The sequence below is a fragment of the Arvicanthis niloticus genome, chromosome 5 (genome assembly GCF_011762505.2).
Source record: "Arvicanthis niloticus isolate mArvNil1 chromosome 5, mArvNil1.pat.X, whole genome shotgun sequence".
Lineage (NCBI taxonomy): Eukaryota > Metazoa > Chordata > Mammalia > Rodentia > Muridae > Arvicanthis > Arvicanthis niloticus.
In genome coordinates this window covers 18,361,013-18,374,722 of record NC_047662.1, presented here as the reverse complement: position 1 = coordinate 18,374,722, position 13,710 = coordinate 18,361,013, and the positions used below count along the sequence as shown (strand labels likewise).

Genomic DNA, 13,710 nt, shown 5'->3' with positions numbered 1-13,710 from the left:
GCTTCTTGGGTGGTCTCAGGGTAAGATACTTTTTTTTTTTTTTTTTTTTTTTTTTTTTTTTAGAAATGTTTACATGAGTATAGATTTTATAGCTAATCTAGTTTTAGTTTTGCTTTTTAAAGAGATGGTAAAATGTTAAAAGAGCCACAAGGGCTGAGGTTGTAGCTTAGTTGGTAGAGAGCTTGCCTAATAATGTGGCCCCGGATTTATCCCAACATACATAAACTGGGTATGGTATGCACACCTGTAATCTCAACACTGGAGGAGAGGAAGGAGGATTAGAAGTTCAGGTAATTCTTGCCTTCAGAGGGAGTTTGAGGCTTGCTTGAGCTATATGAGACCCTGTCTAAAACAAAACAAAAGCAGAAACAAACAAACAGATAAACAAAAAACCCCCACAAAAACAACAGAAGGATATGAAAAGACTATTTGAAACTTGGATCTGTAGGAAGCACATTAATGTATGTCCCAAGTGACTGTTCTAATAACAAATGCCTTGGGCCTTTATTGTGTGGCACAGCATTGTGGCATTTTTTCTGTTGCCAGTTGCAAAGAACAAGGAAGTCTAGTCAGCTTTTGCTTTGGGAAGGAGTGGTGACTTACCACTGAGCTGGAGATACAAAGGACACAGCTTTCTAGTTCTTTGTAATTACTACTTCTCCGTAGAGAGCCTCTCTGTGTGTGACTGGAAAAATCTGCAATTCAAACTTGTTTGGCCTTAACTGTGGGAGTTTATTTTCAACACAAAAGTCACTTCAACTCAGGATAGCTTCATGATTCTTGTAGAACACCATAGCTACTTGGATATATCTGACTCTAGAACAAACTTGATGGCTGTGTTCTAAAGTTATATAGGATATTCTGGTTCTATGCTGGATTCTGTTTGCTTTTGCTTCCTATTCTTCTAGGTGGGTGGAGTGCTTTCCATTCCTTTCTTAATAAAAAACATTTAGCAGATTTCAGATCATGCCCCGTCTTGTCTTTCATTTTTTTCTCTGCATTTCATTCTGGTTTGCTACAGCTCAGCTCTTCCAGTTGTGGCTCAACACAAGGCATGAGCCACAACTTGGTATATAGTTGGTTATTAGAAGAGAAACTTAAAATGCAAGAGGTGGGAAGTCACTTAGGACTGTTGTTCTGTTCACAGGGTAGCATTAGGATGAATAATGTGAACATAGGGGAAATGTGGATTCTTAGATTCAGTAACATTATATGTATAGATTAATTATTTGGGGAAATAGAATTTTGGGTTGCTGACAGGGCAGAAATACTTGGAGAAAGCTTCTGTTTTGATAAAGAAGTTATTTTTAGTTTGTAGAAAAAGAGTAGTTTCATCATCATTCTGGAATCTTGCAGTCATGTTTGTAATTCAAACTAATCGGCTTATGTGCCAGAGAAGTGTCAGGTGGCAAGCTTCCTCCTGAGTCTGAGTGCTGCTTGGCTTAACTCCTGCAGTGCTGTGGCTGGGCTGTGGGGCATTGCTAGGGGGTGTCATGGATGACAAGGGTGAGCTGCTGCTGGTGTAGGTGCTGGCCTGAGAGAACATGTATGCTGTGCTCTGCTCCGCTGTATTTACTTGGCCTGCACTGGCTGCCAAAGGTGCCGTGTGTGGTGAGTAAATCCTGTGCATGCTAGGCATATTTTGGTAAAATGTTTTAGAACCTAGTTTGCTTGACCCAATTGCCCAGTCTCTTGGTTCTTGTCCTAGATATTTTATTTCCCACAAGTGGTTTTTAATGGATTTTAAGTTCCCAGTTATCAGTCATGTATCACACTTCCATTGAGTTAAATTTATTTTATTTAAATATATTTAAATATATGTGCCCAATGCAGGTGTTAGTATTCTTGGATTTTTTTTTCTTATGTTATTCATTGAAGAATATCTGGCTAAGTACTTAAACAATTAAAAAAAATTAAAATTTGGAAAAGACTATTTAAATTACTAAGTCAGAAAAATGTGGTTTGTGGCTTAGTTTTGATTTCGGTGCTTTATGGTCATTTTGCAGGAGAATGTAGACTCATGAAGATATTTCAATTTTTTGAAGATGCTAGAATAGTGAGGAGAAAACAGTAGACTTAAGTAAAACAAGTGTCCTCTAAACAGTTGACGTATTGAGGGCTGGTGGGAGTGTACCTTCCTGCTGGAACATGTCTTGCCCTAATTTCTCCAGCTTTATACATAATAGAAGCTTATGTGTATGACTATTTGAAGTCTTGGAGATTTTTCTTCCTGGGCTGGCCTTATTTTTTTCTTAAAACAGTAAAAATGAAGGCTGAGATTGTTGCTTAGTGGTAGAGCACTTGCCTAGCATATGCACAGTCCTGCATTCAGTGTCTATCACAAATAACAAAAACAGCTAAACAAAACTGTAATAAAACAACTGGTTCCTCACCTGGGCAAGCAGCATAGTAGTGCTGTCTCTTGTTAAGAGTGTGCAGGTGAGCCAGCCCTAAGGGCAAGAGCAAGGGAGAACTGCCCCCTCCCATTCCCCATCTTGAGAGCAGGTGAGCTGTCCCTGTCCCTGTTCCTGTCCATGGCCCGGGCCCTGGCCAGCTGCAGCACTTGGGAGAGTAGGCCAGGTGCCATGACTGGGCAGCACAGTGGCGCTGGCTCAGGAGGTATGGGTGTTGGTAAGCAGCCCTGAGAGCAGGAGAGCTTACCCTGTCTCCTGCCAATGGCAGCATTGGGTGGCTTAGTTGAGCAGGAGAATTTGCCTTGGTGGCTCCGATAAAGGAGATCTGGTACAGTGACCAGCTCAGCTACCACCCAGGCCCAGATCCAGGGCTCTGAGTTGGCCCAATCTCAAATCTGTATCATCTGAGAATGATTGGGATGTGTTAGGAGCATTCTACTGATCTAAAGCTGCAGGATTTCCACGACACAGGGCAACATCAGGATAACCAGGAGTCCTGGTGAACATCCAGTATTGGTGGTTACACAGAAGCCAGAGATCTAGAACCAGACCAGTGACTCATTACAAGGAACATCTATCAGCAAGTGAAGATGTGTGGACAGAGGGATGCACTGTGGGACACACTGTAACATACTACAGCTTCCAGGATGAGATGTTTTCCTCTGTGTGTGGTTTATTTTGTGGGGGGAGGTTGCAAGAGTGACAGGTGGATATGAGTGGACAGAGAGAGATGAGCAGGACTGGGGTGCATGATGTGAAGGGTCACACGAAGAATCAATTAAAAAGTTAAAACAAAAAAATAACTTATTAAGCTGATACTCATGGGGGCAAGAAAAGTTTGCAGTCACAGCTAGAGGGTTAGTTACTCTATATGACAACGCCAGAGGGGTGGCAGCAGTGATAAATTTCTCTCTCCTGGGCCTGAAAGAGACTGCAGTGAAAACCCTTCTTCAGTTGTCTTAGCTTACCTCAGGCTAGCAAATTAATTTTTTCTCTTTTCTATTTTTAACCATTCATTCATTCATTCATTCATTCATTCTATATGAGTATACTGTAGCTATCTTCAGACACCCCAGAAAAGGGCATGGGACCCCATTACAGATGGCTGTGGGCCACCACATAGTTGCTGGGAATTGAACTCAAGACTTCTGGAAGAATAGTCAGTGCTCTTAACTACCCCCACCCCACCCCCACCCCTTCTAGGAAATTATTTAAAAGTTGAGCCTCATTTGTTTTTTTTGTTTTTGTTTTTTGGGTTTTTTTTTTTTTTTGTTTTGTTTTTTGAAATATATAAAATAGATTTGGTAATCTTGGAATCTGAGAGGATTGTTTTGAGGACTGACAATGTGTGTGTGAGTGTAGATCATCTGAACCATGAAGTACTGTGTAAGCAATGGGCAGTAGGAGGTATATTATTTCTTTTGCTTTGTTTTCTGAAACAGGGTCTTGGTATGTTGGCCAGGCACCTTTTGAATTCTTGGCTCAAGTGGTTTTGCCTCAATTTTCTGAATAGCTGAAAGGTATATTATTCAGAGAGTAAGAGCAGGGTTTGGAACAGGAAATAAGTAGTCATTTACAATACTGAATGTAGGATTTGTCAAGAGAGCTGGTTCCTACTGGATTCTTTGTTAACTAAAGCTGTAAGAAATCCTAAGAGAAATGGAGCAGTTTGCCTAAGGGTCACAGCCAATGTTTAGTTACAAAACTCAACTAAGATGAGATTTGCCTCACCCACTGCTGCTGTTAGCTGTGTCCTTAGTTTCATCAGAACTGACCTTTGTTTTTCTCTTTGCCCTTGACCATTTTCTTTTTCAGTTAAGTCCTTCCCTTCTCATTCTGCCCCACCCTCCCATCTTGTCATTTTTTTCCCTCTACAGTTAATATTGTAATAGAAGACAAGGGAATTATGAGTTTGAGTTTTTTTTACATGGAAGGTTCATAGTACTGACTTTACATTAGAATTGCTTATATGACTTTTACAAAAAATATCTAAGGTTTTGATTTTATTTTCATGTTTATTTTTATAATTATATTATATATCTGTAGTAATGTAACCAAATTGTTCAATGAATTTTTATGTGTATATAATATAAAAACGACTTATATTAAGATACATCGCAGATCAAAACACAGACTATTTCCAAAACTCCACAACAGTCATTCCCTCATAATTCTTCGTCGTCATTACTGGCTCCCTCAGTAACTCAACATTAATTAAATTAATTAATTAATTAACTTTTATGTTTCTTTTGAGAACAGTATATCTTGTAGCCAAACTGGGCTCCAAATCATTGTGTTTTGAATTTTAATTTTCCTGCTTCCTTCCTAAGTGCTGAGATCATAGGTGTGCACTACCATGTCTGGGTTTGTTTTGTTTTTTTTGAGACAGGGACTTGGTATGTTTGTATCCCAGCTGTGTGGCCCATTTGACTATTGCACTGTCTTGTTAACTAGCTTTGTCTTTGTTGTTGCAGTACTAGGATTGAACCCGTGGCCTTGAGCATGCTAGTGTAGCCCTGGTCACTGGGTATACCCACCAGCTCTTCTGTTACTTTTTACATATTTTGAGAGAGTGTCATTAAGTTGCCTAGGCTAACTTTGAACTCCCTCTACAGCCTGGGGGTCCTTGAGCCAGAGATCCTGCCCAAGCCTCTTGAATGGCTTTTATACATGTTCTTCAGTAGGTGTGGCAGCTTTGCCTATTGAATTTCATATAGAGTCAGACAGTATGCATTCTTTTGGTTCTGGCTCCCCCAACTCCGCAACATCCTATTGGATATTGAATTGTATGGCTGTGCCAAAGTTACTGGGTTTACTGTTGATGGGCATTTGCGATCATACCCACGTTGGCTATGTGAGAAGGTTGCCATGAACATTTTTGCTCTAGTATATGTATCTTGGTAGATATATGTCCTTATTTCTCTTGGTTTTATATACCAAGGAATAAAATTGGTAGGTCATTCTACTTTGGTTGATAACTTCTAAACATTTTTGTGGTTGTATCAGTTTTTTTTTGTTTTTTTTTTTGAAAAATTATGAAGAACTTCACTGGTTGATGGTGGTACATACCTTTGATCCCAGCACTCGAGGCAGAGGCAGGTGGATCTCTGTGAGTTCAAGGACAGCCTAGTCTTACAGAGCTAGTTCTAGGATAGCCAAAGCTACACTGAGAAACCAAACTTGAAAAACCAAACCCAAACCCAAACAAAAAACTCACAAACAAAACAAATCCTTAATTCACAATCAAATTGCTTTGATATTAAGGTATCTTGATAGTTAATTAGAATAAGGGCCCAGTCCAATCTTTATGGTGTACTAGGTTCTTTTCATCCAGAGCTGCCTTTTTCTGATGTTTTGCCCTTCTTCCCATGTCACTGACCTGGTGCAGAGATTAGATCAGGGTAAAAACCTCTCTAATAGTGTATCTCAGAACCACGTTTCTAGATTTTGCTATGTTGCCCCAGTTGGTCTCATGATTTTTTTCCCCTAAAGACAGACAGACAGACAGACAGACAGACAGACAGACAGACAGACAGATTGGGGTGTGTGTTTACCTGAATATACGTGTGCCTAGAATCCACAGAGGTCAAAAGAGTGCATCTGGATCTGGAGTGGTGTGTATGTGTGTGTGTACACATGTGTGTACACATACTTATAGGCCCCTCAGATCCTCTGGAGCTGGAGATATATACAGGCTGTTATGAGCTTCCTAATGTAGTTGTTGGAAACTCACTTTGAGTCCCCTGCAAGAGCAGTACATATTGCTTGAGTGCTACCTACCCCCAAGTTGGTCTTGAACTCCTGATCTCAGTGATCCTTCTACCTTGGCCTCCTCAGGAACTTGGGCTACAGGGGCTACTGGCTAGTTTCACTAAATTTGATGTTTCCAATGGGGATGAGAGATAATGGATTGGGTATGACTACTGTATGGATACTTGAAAAATGAGATGTGGCCTAGTGCCACTTACATATTTATTAATTTGTGTGTCTACTTCTTCAGGGTCTGGGTTATGTTGGCTTCTTATGTGGATACTGGGAATTGATTTCAAGTCCTCATGCTTGCACGACAAGCAGTTTATCAACTGAATCATTTTTCAAACCTTAATTTTTGAGACAACGTCTCACTATGTTAGCCAGGCTGGGCATTGAATTTGTAGTTCTCCTGCCTCAGCCTCCCAAGTACCTGGGATTACATGCCTGTACCACTTTACCAGACCCCGTCTTACTACTTAATGAATTCCCTTCCACCCAGTTTCAACAGTGGGGAATCATGACCAGTCTTTATCATACTCTATCCTGTATTCATATTGGCCTTTCTCTTCCTTCCCTTTCTGTGCTTCCCCTAACCCCTCATCCTATATTTTAAAGCAAATTTTAAATATCATGTATGAGAGAGAGAGGGGGAGAGAGAGTGTGCTTAAGTACAGTTGTATACATGCTAGTAACTCATGACTTTAGACATGACATTTCATAACTCTTACTAGGTAGAGTCTGCAATAAAGAGAGGGCTCACCTAAGAATGTAGATACTGGTAGTGACCACTGGGAACCATTTTTAGGAAACATAACATGATGTATGTATTTGTCTTTTTACTACACAGTTGATGCTAGAGAGGACAAATGTTCTTTCAGTATTTGTGTTTCATTTACCCCTGTGTAAGAGCTGTTATTAATGTAACTTTAATTTTTTTCAAACTTTTTTTCGTTTTGTTTTTTTGTTTTTGTTTTTTTGAGACAGGGCTTCTCTGCATGGCCCTGGCTGTCCTGGAACTCACTCTGTAGACCAGGCTGGCCTCCAACTCAGAAATCCGCCTGCCTCTGCCTCCCAAGTGCTGGGATTAAAGGCCTGCGCCACCATCGCCCGGCTCAAACCTTATTTTTATTATTTATTTATTTATTTATTTATTTATTTATTTATTTATTTATTGGTTTTTCGAGACAGGGTTTCTCTGTGTAGCCCTGGCTGTCCTGGAACTCACTTTGTAGACCAGGCTGGCCTTGAACTCAGAAATCCGCCTGCCTCTGCCTCCCAAGTGCTGGGATTAAAGGCCTGCGCCACCACCGCCCAGCTTCAAACCTTATTTTTAATGATGATTCTTAAACACTTTAACCTCCCTTGTAGCCCACCACCCACCAGAGGTAGTAGAAAAGAAAGGATTGGGGGGGGGGGTGGCAAAGTGGACCTGTTTAGAAAGGTTCTTTGGAGCAACTTTCATCTGTGTTGTCTGGAAAACAGCAGTTCATTTCACAGGTTAGCAGGCAGCGACAGCTCAATCCACTTACAAACACTCCACGGATACACCAGCAGTCCAGTCCAGTTCAGTAGTTAGGATAGCAACAGTGGTGATATGACCTAGCAGAGACAGCCAGGCTTCAGCCTTGCCTTGAGTCAGTAGGAGGGACCAATAGGAACACCAGGAGAAGTTCTCAGCTGTGCCTCTCTCAGGGAAGCAAAATGAGTGAAGACAAGAGACCCATAAGATCTGTACAGCTAGCTGTACCAGCAAGCTAAGCTCTGTCTCCATCACTCTATGGAGTCCTATTTATACCCTCTAAACAGCACCGTCTTGCCTCAGCATGTGCATCCAATCAGCTTGAGTCTACTGAAGTGGCAAGAAATTGTAGTACACCACCATAAGTATTTTGGTGCATTTCTGTCTATGGAGTCTCAACAAATGCAGCTCAACTACACAATGTAAGGCAGACCATTACATTACATTACATGCATGTTGTTAGCAAAGACTCCTTCATCACGTGCTTGCTTTAGCAGAACATCCTCTCTCCTTTGTCTGTTTCAGTGAAATGTTCCTTGATGTGTTTGTCCCAGCAAAACACCATTCAACAAACTTTCCAAAGTACCCTTATGTTTCTACTTCATATTATTTTCTTCTTAACACTCATGGTGTCATGTGAGTAAGCCAGTTAGTTTTCAGGAGTAAGAGGTAGGATTGGCTGAGAGGCTTTAAGTTCTTTTACCTTGGTCAAGGTGTGAACTGGTTGTCAGGTCTTTAAAATTATCAACTATGTATTTCATACAATGCCAGGGGTTGGGAGGTACAGAATGAACACAGAAGAATAAGAAGAAAAATCTAGGGATTGAAGAGATGTCTCAGCAGTTAAGAGCACTTGTTACTCTTCCAGAGGACCCAAGTTTTGTTCCCAAACCCCACACCAGATGTTCGCAGCCTGGCCTTTGTGGGTGCCTGCACACACATGGTATATGTCCACACAGAAATATACATGTACACATAAAGACATTTGTAGGTACAGAAAGAAACTTGGAGAAGTAGAAGAACCTGGTCGTCTGACTTGGGCATCCTCCTTGTCCTTTTGGATGTTGCCCAACCACCACTCTTAGTATACCTTTAAAATTCTTTCTACTGGAACCACACCAGTGTTACTCAAAGTTCTTTTTTCCAAAGACTTCCTGATAGATACACCTAGACAAAGGGATTAACAATTAAAACACATATGTAAAGAAAACTGTTCCAGGTGGGACATGGCTAGGCACTTAAATGCCTACTGTTACTCAGTTGAAAAACTAAAGGTAGTAAAGTTTAGTCATCAACATTGCTATGTAACTGAATTAAAGCTGGGACCCAGCTCCTCTGACTTTTGATTGTGTACTCTTTCCATTGTAGTATATTGATTGGCAGGAAATGGTGGAGAAAGTGTGAAATAGAAACAAATGGCTGTTCTCTAGAGGCTATAAAATGAAATACAGTTGTTGCTTTCTTCCCATTAAAATGGGATAAAGCAGAAAACCTTTTTTTTTTAAAAAAAAAAAATCAGTTAGATTTATATATCAATAAAATCTCAGTACACAAGATGCCCACACAATTTAGGTAAGTTATCCCAATTATCCTAACCTTTTGATATCCAGAACTATCTGAGGCTACTAAAAGCCACATTGGTTTATGTCCGCCTCCATTTTTGCCTTTCTTTCTCTCCCCCTCAGCAGAAAACCTCTTTAAATTTATGTCCTGTAGTGTATATTCTAGCTCACTCCTAATAGCAACAAGGTTGTATATAGAAGCTATTTTTTGATCTTGCATTGTAATAAGAGAGATAAGATGTTTGTTGTAAGCAAAAGACTTGTACATTGATTTTTAGGCACTTAGGAATTAATCCAAAAATAGTCCCATTCTAAGTTGAGTGTGAGTAAGAACAATTTGAAACCTTCGAGTGACTAATACCTGTTAAGACTTGGAGTTCATACCTGTGACTTGGATACCCTCTTGGTTTAGACAAAATCAAACAGAAGCCTCTCCTCAACTCTCCCTTCTTTTATCACCTTTACTTTTACACATGTAAATGCTTCTACATAGCTGTTGTCTTACTTAGGGTTTTACTGCTATAAACAGACACCATGACCAAGGCAACTCTTATAAAGGACAGTATTTAATTGGAGCTGGCTTATAGGTTCAGAGGTTCAGTCTATTATCAAGGTGGAGCATGGTTGTGTCCAAGTAGACATGGCATCGTGCTGGAGGAGCTTAGAGTCTCACCTTTTGTTCCAAAGGTAGCCAGGAGAAGACTGGCTTCCAGGCAACTAGGATTAGACTAGGATATCAAAGCCCACACCCACAGTAACACACCTACTCCAACAAGGAAACCTCCTAATAATGCCACTTCATGGGCCAACCATATACAAACCACTGTAGCTGACTATATTCACTGCCTCTCTACTCAGTCCATCTGGCTTCTGTCTCTTATATTTCACAGTAATGTCCCCTACTGAGGTCACCAGTATCTTCTACAAAAACTGAATGTTACAAAAATGTTGTCTGTAGTTTTCTTGGCTAGTGAACTGCTACCACTCATTCCTTCTAGGACTCTTTTTTTTTTTTTTTTTAATTCCAGTGGTGTAATCCACTGCCCTAATCTTCCTCCTACGTCTCTGGAGTTTTTACAGGCTCATCCTCCTTTCTATGGCTATTAAATGCTTACGCTTCTATGCCCTCTCTTCACATAGTAGACATTCTCCCTGAGTAATCTCCATCCACCCCCATTGGCTTTATGGATGTGAGTCATACCTCTATGTCTCCAACCCACACCACTCCTCTGGGATATAGACCCATCTGTTATCTACCAGGCACTGTTCTAGGCACTGGGGATATAGTGATGAACTAGATAGAAAAGTTATGGTTATTTATAGAGAGGAGAGATGAATAATAAAATAGCAGGTAGGGTTAAGTGCTAAAGATGAGCACAAAGCATGGTGACATATTAGAGGGTGAGAGTTATTTTATGTAGGCTAATCCTAACTTTACTGAGATAGTAAAATTTATGCTGAACTTTGAATGACTAAAAGGAGCCAGCTATACAAAGGGAAGAGGGAACAGGTAGTATAAGGGCTCTAGGTAGAAATGAATACAGCATGTACATGAAGTGGGAAGTGAAAAGGGGAGGGTAAGTCCTGACATCAGAAAGTTAGGTTAGGCTAGAGCTTGTACAGCCCCTATAGGCTATGGCTGAAGACTGTAGATTAAGTGAAATGGAAAGTGGTTAGAGTTTCTTGTTTGCTTGATACTTTTAGAGTTTTGATCCAAAAATAAAATTTTGGAAATGTAATCTGTTTTGAGAGTGGTTTATATGGGGGCAACTGGAAGTAGAGAAGCTTAATGGGATTCTTATAGTAGCAGGTAAGAGTCAGTATAACAAGGAATGGGAGGACAGTGTCAGACAGAACCAAGAACCCTGGGAAGTAGGATTGACAGGACCTGCTGATTGACATTTTCTTAAGGCAAAGAAAAGTCCAGAGTGAGTCTCAGTGCTTGATCTGCACAGCTTGGTGAGTGGTGGTGCTGTGACTGAGGTAGGCGGATGTTGAAGGGGATGCATTTACAGTGAGAAGAGTGGAAGGCAGGATTCATGAATATGAGTTTGTGGAGGCTAGCTGTCAACTAGACATTTGGGTAGTGATCAGAGTTTCCTGTTTTATTTTTTCTAAATAGGAAATTCTAGAATCTTATTTCCCAAATATGATCTCTGGATCAATATGACAACACTTTAGAAACCTAGAATCTTGGTTTTTGTTTTTTTGTTTTTTTTCAGAGCTGAGGACCGAACCCAGGTCCTTGCGCTTGCTAGGCAGGTGTTCTACCACTGAGCTAAATCCCCAACCCCTCTTGTTGTTTTTTTAATTTTTTAAATTTTTAAATTTTTTTTAGATTATTTCATTTTATTTATGTGACTGTTTAGCCTGCATGTATATCTGTACACCATGTACTCTTAGAAGTTAAAAGAGAGTTTTGGATCTCCTGGTACTGGAGTTATGGACAGTTGTGGGCCTCCATGTGGATTCTTGGGACCCAAACTCAGGTCCTGTGCAAGAGCAAGTGTTCTTAACTACTAAGCAATATTTACTGTCCCTAGAATCTCATTTTAGTGAGTCTCTCTAGTCATCTTGTATTACATTATTTTTCTGTTTTAAAAGCATGACTTCTCAAATTATCTGTGAATTGAGACCAGTTTATTTTTTTCTTTTTTCTTTTTTTTTTGGTTTTTCGAGACAGGGTTTCTCTGTGTAGCCCTGGCTGTCCTGGAACTCACTCTGTAGACCAGGCTGGCCTCGAACTCAGAAATCCGCCTGCCTCTGCCTCCCAAGTGCTGGGATTAAAGGCGTGCGCCACCACCGCCCGGCTATTTTTTTCTAATATGCCAGAGACCACCACATGGTTCATTGCATGCTGTATATGTGCTCACTCCACATGCTCGTTAGTACCCTTGCTGGCTAGACCCTGTTTAAGATAAATCCATTAATCATGGGTTTGGATGTTGCAGCAATTGACAAGTTATTATACAAGTGTCTTGAGGGCTAACTCTCACTTTCTCTGGCTCTATTGGAAGGGCCAGTGTTAGATTGTGCAGTTCACTCCTAGTGAATGTTGTATGCTGATGGGTGCAAGGAGAAAAAAGTAATGCTGTGAGAAGAGAGTGAGGGTAATGTATATACCAAGAACAGCAGGGACTGTATCTGCTGTAACTAAAGAAAGCAAAATGCTGGCATCATATTAGATTTGGAGATAGGAAAAAGGTCTGGATGTTGCTTCTTGGTGACATGTTATCAGCTCATGGCTTTAGAGGTTTATTGAAAAGGGAAGAAAAGGAATGAAAGGGAACTTAGAAGCATGGCACAGTTGCTGGCAGTGTAGAGATGTGTGTTTGAAGTCTGTGGTGATGTATTTAAAATGCCACTGGTCCATGGTTCCAGTGGTTATTTTCTTTGGCATCTAGCTGCTTTTGTGTAGGCTTAGACAGGTTTAACATTTTTAATATACAGAAGAAGGAGGAGTAGCTAGTAGACTAAAAGTCCTTACTAGGTACTGGTTATGAGGGAAGTGGCATGAATTTGGGTATGTAAACTTACTTAACCTATGTCTCCTTTTATAAGAGTGATAATAGTGTCTGTCACATAGAGTTGTTGTAAGGTTTAAATTGATTGATACAAAGTGTTTAGAATAAATAGTTACCAGGGCTTGAAGAGATAACTTAGTAGTCAGCTATTCCAGAGCACCAGGGTTCAATTTCTATTACCCACATGGAAGCTCATAAACCATCTGTAACTCCAGTTCCAAGAGATGTAACATCCTCTCTCTGGCCTCTGGCACCAGGTATGCATGTGGTCCACAGGTATACATGGGGGCAAAACATTCAAAGTGTTAAAAAAAAAAGAGAGAGAAAGAAAAAAATGGTTAGGTGTAGTATATGATAAATCCCAGCATGCACCTCTTATTAGCCTTTACATAATTTCTCCATGACTTCAAAAATCAGTTTCCAGCTGATCTCTTTTAGGGACATTTTTCCTCCTGTCTGTTTTTCATACTGAAATCAAAGTGATCTTTTCAAAGCACAAATGTCTTATCATTAATACTTAAAAGGGACTTCCTGTGATTCTTCAGATAAAGATTTAAACCGATGTCTGGCGGAGGCAGGGGGATCTTTGAGTTCGAAGATAGCCAGGACTACACAGAGAAACACTTGTCTTGAATAAACCAGGAAAGAAAAAAAAAAAAAAAAAAAAAACAACCAACCAACCAACCAAATAAAACCTGATAGTTTATTCTTCAGGGTGTGCATGTGTACATGGTGTGGCTCCTTACATATCTCTGCAGTATCCTCTTTGCTTCTTCTGTTTGTTTGTATTTTAGGGGGAGAGGATTGTGTAGGATCTCACTCTTGTAGCCCAGGCTGATCTAGAACTCATTATGTAGTCCAGGCTAGCTTTGAAGTCATAACATTTCTCCTACTTTAGCCTTAAAAGTGCTGGGGTTATAGGCTTGAGCCACCATGCC

General features: G+C 40.3%; 1 protein-coding gene across 5 annotated transcripts in view; it reads left to right on the top strand.

The window, feature by feature from the left end:
• The window catches only part of Luzp1 (leucine zipper protein 1), an 89,013-nt gene that overhangs the window by 41,992 nt on the left and 33,311 nt on the right, over window positions 1-13,710 (top strand). The gene's annotated exons all lie outside the window — the stretch shown is intronic.